The sequence below is a fragment of the Ostrea edulis genome, chromosome 2 (genome assembly GCF_947568905.1).
Source record: "Ostrea edulis chromosome 2, xbOstEdul1.1, whole genome shotgun sequence".
NCBI lineage: Eukaryota > Metazoa > Mollusca > Bivalvia > Ostreida > Ostreidae > Ostrea > Ostrea edulis.
Window position 1 is genome coordinate 76,155,874 of NC_079165.1, and position 9,555 is coordinate 76,165,428.

Here is a 9,555-nt window from a genome sequence, read left to right on the forward strand (position 1 = left end):
ATTAACATTTTCGATTTCTGTTATTTCTGAGTCTTTTGCTGTTATAGGTATTTTTGGAAAACTATAGGTGGAAAATTTTTCTTCACCACACACGGCAGCTGTGTAATATGAGAATCTCTAGCTGGAAAATGAATTAACACCAAAATATAATACATGTATTCATTTAAGAACCCCTTTTCTCAAATGAACAATCAATTTGAATATTGGACAGGTAGTAAAAAGTAACAAACCTAATCCTTTTGATTCCAAGTCAAAGAGTACAAGAGGAAAATGTTGCTGGCTGGAGTGCTGTTTGACAGTTGGCTCTGGTGCATTTACCATTGTTATGTCAATCTCATCAAATGCAATCTCACACTTGAAATTTTCTCCTTCTCTCATCTCCATCAGTACTGTTGATTGTCTCCTAAAATGTTGATAGTCATCATTATCTAGATTTAATGAAATGTTGTGATGAGAAGTCTACCTTTTTAATAAAAGAAATGTATCAAGTTTATATTTATTTGGAAATTAACTCTTCTGCCAGTTCTCCACTGTGAATTTACCCTAGAGTTTTCATATACCTTGTGAAAAAAATTAGTTAATAATTTAAACATGCATAGAATGTTTTCAATATTTTTTGTTTGCAATTTCAATGTAATAAAGCATTGAATACTTATGAGCATCTAAATGCTTATCGTCCTTTCTACAGTAATTTAGCCCACCCAAAACCGTGGGCATCTAAGTGACATTGGACACATCTGATCAGTTCACCATAGAGAGAATTGTTATTTCAATATAAAATGAAAAGCATTCTATCCCTTCATTAAAACACTTCATGAATGCATTTTCACATCTCAAAAATATTTACAATAGTTAAAAATAATTGATTCTCAAAACAATCAATTCTTTAAAAAAATAAATTAAATAAAAAAGACCTCTGCAATTTGTTCATGATCAACCCCATTCCATTCAATAAGAGCAATTAAGATTTAATTTTTTTGAAATCCACATCATACATTATGATTTACTAATTTTAGACCTGACTGGGACACCATACTTTTTCTCTTTAATTATAAACACATTTAATATAGTGCTTTTGTTGATAATGATCAACCCTATTACTTTTGATAAGAGCCAATTTTTAAAAAATCCACATCAGATGAATTACTAATTTTAGACCTGACTGGGACACCATACCTTTTCTCTCTAATTATAAACACATGAGCAATGAAATGGGGTTTTGAGAAAATGTGCATCTTTAATGCACGAAATTATCATTGTTTCATTGATGATGTTTAATTTGGTTGATACATTATGACGTCAGTGTACCTGAGTATTAAAAATTCATACGTACACTGCACTGACTAGTAAAGAGTGATGACGTATACGCTACGTATGTAGCCTATACATGTGTACACAAATATTTTGCAGGCCTACGATTTTATAGAATATATACAGGAGTTGTATTGACCTTACGGAATATAATAATTAAAGATTTACTATTCCCAAAAGAACAGATGGTGTACATTTCACTTACATGTTCTTCGTGTGCGACAGTATTATTGTCATTTGACATGTCGCGTCATCTGTCAGTGCCAGGTGTGGAACGATGCTGTTGTTGTCTTTATCGGAGGAAATTGCATAATCATGCTGTAAAAGAACAATGCCTTTTTCCCGTCCTTTTCACTGGACTTTGACGACAATGTTCTATCTATTTGCGGTAACAGACTTCACAAACTGCCCTTGCCGCCTTGATTTTTCCATTTTGTTTACGTTCGCAAGAGCTAAGATGGTTGTCGCAAGTTTTTTCGTGCGTGTATCGAAGCATTGAAAATTCAATGAATTCTGCTAGTAAATGATAAAAAATTGCTATTTCTATTTCAATAAAATCATTTATTAATTGTTTATTCTCCAAAAACTAACAACAGAAATTTTACGTCACTCAAACTATGGAGACCCACTTACGTTAAAAAACGCTGACAAGTCTCCGTCCTTAATTAAACATAATCAGTCTTTGAATACTTGTCGACCTACTTTCGAAATCACATCCCCGTGCTACACTGATCACGGTCCCTGCATGTGGCATTGTACACGGTGTTATCACTTGATAACGACAAAATATTACGACACTTTACCCGCGATACAACTATCAGAAACGATCGTAACTACTCGCCTATTTCCGTAACCGGTTACGGAAAATGACGAGCGCGTGATCCGATTGCTATCAGAACCTGTACGTTGTGACGTACTTTTTCATTGTGACGTCATACGGTGCGAAGTGCAGAGTACTGATTTTATTGAGCTAAGAAATCTTTGTAGACTACGGATCCTGAGATGCCTCCGACCGTATACCAATTTCTCCAGCAACTTAAAAGACTTACGTTAGCAATTGAGAATACTTTGTTACGTTTTATGAATCTTCTTGTAATGACTTTACATTTCCAGTCTCATTGTTTTAGTAGATTTTATTGGACATCTCATTCATCGGATGTTAGCTTTTATTCTATCACTGCTCTTCATTAGTTTTGTTAACAATAAATTAAGGAATGCATATATCATCATTTCTTTGGATGGAAGTATTCCATGGGAAAAAAAAGAAGAAAAAAGACGGAAAACTGCATCATTGCACGTAGCGTATGATGCAAAGTTTTCCGTCTTCTTTTTTTTTTCATGGAGTACCTCCATCCAACGAAAAAATGATATATTCATTCCCTATCATTTAAATATGTAAAACATTGAGTTTGAATGATAAGACATTATATGATTTGAGTTGAATTAACGAGTTATTCTTGGACTACATTCTATGTCATTTCGAGATGAGCGTAGTAATTTGTGAATACACAACACTTAAAAACCCACTTAAATCCGTTAGGCCTAATGGCGACTTCCACGAACTGTTGTTTACTGTTGAGCGAACGGGTATCTTGTGGACTGAAGAATGCAATTTTGAAAGGATGATTTAGAGATAAGTCCTGTTGAGAGAAAATTGTTGGAATTTGTTGAGTGGAACTGGAATTAAGTGCAAAGTTCGATGTCGGTACTAACGGAAAGCGTGGGGTTACAGAGGGTTTTTCGAGTTTTATCAGTGACTTTGGAAGGCGTCACAACTGTTATAACGTCGTAGGGAAGCCTCGTTTCGGTGCCCACTCATAAGCATAATATGTATACGATGTGACCGTTGAGACGAGCGAAGACCCATGACATCTTACAACACGACTTTAGGCATTTCATTTAACGCGGGAAATATAACACTGTTGATGTAAACAGTGCATTGTGACGTCATCATTAGCTGCTATATTATTTTCTTTCAAACGAATCAATTATCCACAAAAAAACGTACGAAGGTATGGGAAAGCTTGTTTGGAATTTAAAATCATTTGTGGTACTTTCCAAACTATTTATTTGTTTTATCTACGGGGTTTTCAATGAAGTATACCGCAGTGACGGCGACATTTTTCCGGAGGCATTATGGGTTGTCCCAATCATTTTTCAGCTGATGAAGAGCAAACCACGTGACTCCATTGCGTAATCATTGGAGCGAGCTCGTCGCGTCGCTTCGCGACGCGAGCTTCGCTCGGTATTATGCCGGAGTTCGAAACCATAGTCGTTAAGGGCTACGATATTGCAGTATCTCTGAGGCAGTGTGCGGTGTATCTGGTATTTGAGTTGACATGAAGGAAGTTGTCGCAAGGTGCAAACTGGACTATTGTCATCCCCGGTTGAATAGACTGTTTCACGATAACTTTCGCACATGCGCATAACTACTTCCGCAGGGAAAAGCTGTTTATGCGCAACGCCTACATTTTTTCGTACAAAGTACATATTTCAAGCGAGGAAAATAAATTCTTTTTATATGAAAGTCTTTGTGTTTTCTCTTTTATATTTATATTTGGGGTTTGATTTTACGATTTTATTACAATTGAACCATACATTTTACGAAATATAATAAAAAATGAGCATTGAACTTGCTGCTCCATGCGCATACACGGGGATTTCCGTGTTTACGTTGTTGGCAGCGAAGATGGCACACCGGGAGATTTCAAACGCCCCAAAGCGAAAAATTACCAACGTTCCTATGACTGAAACACCGATAAAATTCAGAGTGTCAGCATGTGAAGGTGTCATCCCAGATATTCCAGGACATAACCCCCCCCCCCCCCCCCCACCTCTTCATTTAGCTTCATATTCAACATTATCATCAGATTCGACGCCCAGATCACCATTTAAAGAAATTTATCGACACATGATTTTGAGACTAACACAAGAAGGGGAACGGATAGACAACCATAAAAGACTAGACAAGGCCGTTAAGTACTTTGAAGCTGGTGATTTGTCTCAAGTTGTGACAGCCCAGGTATCAATTTCATAAGGCTGCCCATATTTTTCTAACTATCATGATTATTTAACATATATATCAAAGTTTCAGTGCACATAGTAAAAAATAAAATTAGAATAGACTCAATTATATAATTTACAACCAAAACAATTATTTCAGAAATACTATTTATCATTAATTTTTTTATTTATTTATGTTTGTTTTGTTTATCTATTTATTGACTCCCCATATCGTTACATAATCATTAATTAGATCCTTAATGTTTTGTTGTATGCCGAGCACTATTCTTCTATCAAAACATTTGACTCTTAGTTTAATATTGGTAGCGATTATTTATTAAAGAACATGTTTAATAAACAAAATACTAGTGATATACAATACTTATGTATATGAATATACCCCCATACAGATGTATACCTGGCATGTCTTATGGGCTAGAAAATATCAGACAGTGAAGTGAATGAAGAAAATTACTTTAAAAAAAATTATGAACAAATCTCATACACATATGTACATATTATAAGCATTTGAACAGATGAAAACACAGGCATAATTTTAGTATTAATCATGAAAATTTTCAGATAGATGACTCCTTGGAGTATATCAAAGCTTTGTTTGGCTTCAATGAAGAAAACCAGATACAATGTGTACATTTGTTTGCTGGAGAAGAAAAAAGTATGCTATGCATACTGTGAATGTCCTATTGGGTAAGAGAAAAGTTTAAATTTAGACTGGGAAACCTATTTAATATATTTTTATTACAACTTTACAGTACATACTTGTATTATATATATTAAAATTTTAAAACTCCTTTGATTCAACTTAAGTCTAGCACAGTCCTGCAGTCACATAGGTGGATTACTTATGTACCTCCATCATCTCCACCTCAGTCAGATTTTGAGTTCCAACAGCTCAACATCAAAATCATGCCAGTGGAGTGAACCTCGACCAATGAAAATGGAACCAAATCCCCTTAAGGAGTGGAATTTTGGGAGACCCAAAGTGAGTGAAGAAGGGGAGGTGGAGTTCAGGGAGAGGAAACAAATCCAGTTTGATCCACGTAATACTGATCAAAGGTCTTTTGACCTGGCCAGCTCAATGCAGCAGTTAAAGCTGCTGAAAGAGTTGTTTCCTAAAACTGGTAACCATTATCTTGAATTTAAACCGGCATTGATGACTAATATTGAAACTCATACAATAAATATTAAATGAAGCTTTACAAATCATTTATTTAAAACATATCTATTGGCATACACTTTTAATCATTTAAAATACAAAACATGTACACAAAATTGATAAGTCATGGATTTTTGTATTTCAGGCATGGCTCAGCTGTGGAACATTCCTGACGAAGTTCCTGAGGTGGAAAATGAGGTGGAAGTTGGCACGACCGAGGATCCTTTGGAAAAAGGGATGAAAGATATGGTCTTGTCTGAAGAAAACTGTAAGTAAAGAAATTCCTATTAAAATATGGCATTCATCTGTAAGATTTTCATCTATTTTCAGTGTTTTTTAATGTACATGAAATACATGATAACTATTTTTTGTAGTACCTATGCCCATTTCAATCGAGGACAGTCTAAGCCACTACATAGAGGAGAAAACTCGAGGGCAAGGGCTGTGCCAGATATGGAAATATCTCCATAAAGGTCGCATTACGAGCTCCATATTTGGTGCGGTCCTTCACTCTGGAGTAAACCCCCCCCCCCCCCCCACACACACACAGTTTAGTGGACAAAATTATTAATGGCTCCAACTTAAACAGGTACAAAAGTTGATAATCCATGGGTCTGCAGTAGATTGTTGTAATACTAAAGGAGATTTAGCACATTTCGTATTCTTTTAAAATTATATTTAGGTATACAACACTTCCACTTCCTGTGCAGTGGGGAATTGATCACGAAAAGGACGCCATTGAGGACTACCTTATGTTACAGAGTGCTGTGACATACATTCAGGTAAGACCTTCCGGCATTACTTTATACCCATCACATGCTTTCCTTGGAGCATCAAGTGATGGATGGGTGATAGATTTGTCCATGCCCAAGAAAAATCAACGTGGAGTTCTGGAGGTCAAGTGCCCATACTCCATGTCAGGTCACAACAACACAAATAAGGAGGTCCATGAACTTGTTGGTGAAGTGGGATTTTGTCTGGAGAACACCGTGAGGGGCCCTAGACTGAGGCGTGATCACAAATACTATGCGCAAGTTCAAGGTGAAATGGTCATTATGGGAACAACATGGGCAGATTTTGTTGTATGGACAACTGTAAAACAAAGTAATTTTTGATGCAAAATTTGTGTCTGCCATGATGCCTAAACTTGTTGATTTTTTTTGTGAAACACATTTTACCCTTTTATGTTAAAAATTAAATTTTGAAAACCTAATATATCAAATGTTCATGGAGAGGAAAGCTATTCAAAATTGTTCAATTTAACTGATTTTGTTTTAATACAATTGAAAATATGTAGCAATATACAGATTTTTAGATAGGGAATAATGGTAATTATCAATTTAAAATTATAAATTAAATCATCATTTTGTAACCCTTTACTGAGCATTTATATTAAATGTTATTGTTTAATTCCACAATAACTATATTTCTTGGAAAAAATTACATAAATTTGGATCTTTAAACAGAGTATTATCTTATTCCGGAATAATTGTATCAGAAAGCAATCAAATTTTGATTTCAACTTTCCAAATTTGTCTTCCTTGTTTTTGTTCTTGTTCTTGTTTCTATTGTTTTTATTTTCAATTATTACACATAGTCATTAACCAGCTGGCAATGGAGATGATCCTGATTCCGAGTGATGGTAAATGTATTTGGAGTTTTGACATCATGTCAGTCCAGTAGTAGACTGACAATGGCATATGGGCTTAACATTGACTGCGGATAACTCCGTTTACCTGATCAGGATATGGGGCTCACGACGGGTGTGACCGGTCAACAGGGGATGCTTACTCCTCCTAGGCACCTGATCCCACCTCTGGTGTGTCCAGGGGTCCGTGTTTGCCCAACTATCTATTTTGTATTGCTTGTAGGAGTTATGAGATTGATCACTGTTCGTTATCTTCACCTTGCATATGGGCTTAACATCTAAGCCTTAGGCCAATGTCAATAGCTTCATTAATACTGTTCCATAAAGCACAATTCAGGAGATTACTTACTGCATACAGTTTTCAGTATTTTTGGAAGGATGGAAAAGTTGAGGTAAGTGGCATGACTAAATGTGTTTGTTTACTAGATAGTTCAAGTGAAGTTTATGATCAATGTTTGTCTTCTTTCTTTTCCCTATGATAAAGGGCATTAAATTCTTATGTAGAATCAGTGGGCAGTTTCATGAATCATTATTTGATCAGATGAGCATTGTGATCCTTAAAAAGTGTTTTACTTTAACCGTTTCCCAACTGATGACGCCCGGACAGTTAAAGTAATTAATTGTCAAAGTGTATGAAGGGTTTTAAATTATTAACATCTTCATTATTAAATCAATCATTAAAACCTTCAAACATTTTGTCTGCTTTCCACAGTTTAACCTGCAGGACTACCAATAGAAAATGACTTCTCTTTTGATCCAATATTAAAGTGTCCTATTCTAAAATTCATTCCAATATGCAGTGTAAACAAAAATCATCAGGTAACTTTTAAATACATGCATACATGTATGGCAATATGTTTTTAACAACATGGTATTCACAAAACTTTATTTCTTAATGCACCTGTCAACATTTTTAAAACTTCTCCTATAGTTCAAATAATTTATGTATGCAACATACTAGTTACCTGATGTAAATTGGTATAATTGCACCTGGAAATATATACATGTATATGTTTTAATAATACATATACATTAAAATTTTTATCATTTCAAATTGTAAAGCTTATCTGCATACTGTCATTTTTTAATATTGGTGCAATCATACCAATAGTAAGGGCAGAAACTCTCATGACAAACTAGATATATGTGTGAGGAAATTCCAACTTATATTATAAAAGTAATCATGCATTTAAGGTCCAGTGATTATAAAAACAGGTTTTACATTTACAAAATAAGAAGAAACAATATCTGACGTGTCATGCGGGTCTTGGGGAGATTGTTTGAATTAATGCCAACATGATATTTATTGTTCTGGTATAAATCATTGTTTAAAGTACAGTAACTTTATTTGGTAAATGTAATTATGTTCCCCAAACAAAGTTTGGGAACATATTGTTTTTACTCTGTTTCTTATTTAAGGTCTTCCGTTTCCAACGGAAGACCTTCTAGTGATTGTACTGTTTATTAAGGTCTTCCGTCTCCTGCGGAAGACCTTACTATTATTGTTCGCGTTCTTCTTCTTCATTATTATTATTATTTTCCTTGGTAGTACACGCGTTTTTCTCAGCCATTTCTCGATCGATTTTTACGAAATTTTCAGGAAAGATGTCTTTTGGTGACGAGACTTTGCTTGCAAAATTTCGTGCTTGACGTCACTTCCGGTCAGGAGTTATCTCTCTTTTAGTGACTTTTTGAAGGGCCTTGTTGTCCACACATCTCCTCCGTTAGTTTTGAAGCTAGAGTCTTGAAATTTCTACACAAGATAGAGTAAACATTTTAGAAGATTTGTGGGGGATTCGATTTTACCGGAGGCGATTTGCCTAAACGATCGCCTGGACCTGAAAAAATGGATGCCAAAAATTTTCGCCGATTTCGGCGATTTTTCACCTTTGATCTCCAATATCTTTTTTCTTGCAAATATTTTGTTAAGACATGTAGAACAAAAGTTGTGCACATTTACGAGATCTTTTCGAAAATATCAAGATTTAGGGGCTAGCCCCTTCAATTAGGGATCTAGAAGGGCTCAAAACCTAGATCAAATATCTCAAAAATCGTTAATATTTTGGTATAAGTCAAAGAACAAAAAATGTTCATCTCAACAATCCAAATCTATTCATATAAAAATTTAGGTCATATGTTACGTAATAAGGGATTTTAAGGGCCAAAACCATAAATTTTTTACCCCTTGTATCTCGAAAACGACAAATATTTTGAAAAGCAATAAAGAACAAAAGTTGTTCAGAATGATGATCTGAACAATATGCATATTTCGTTTTTACCCTATGTGGCCCCGTTAGGGAGCTACAGTTTGGCCCCTAAAATTACTTCTAGAAATAACTCGAGAACGGTAAAGAATTTCTAAATACTTGTTGAACAAAAAATGTTTGAAATGTCATGACCTTTCTTACGATATCAA

General features: G+C 34.9%; 1 pseudogene; it reads left to right on the forward strand.

Moving 5' to 3' along the window:
- The first annotated feature begins 4,000 nt into the window (after positions 1 to 4,000).
- Positions 4,001 to 8,419, forward strand: LOC125680063 (uncharacterized; annotated as a pseudogene).
- The last annotated feature ends 1,136 nt before the right edge of the window (positions 8,420 to 9,555 follow it).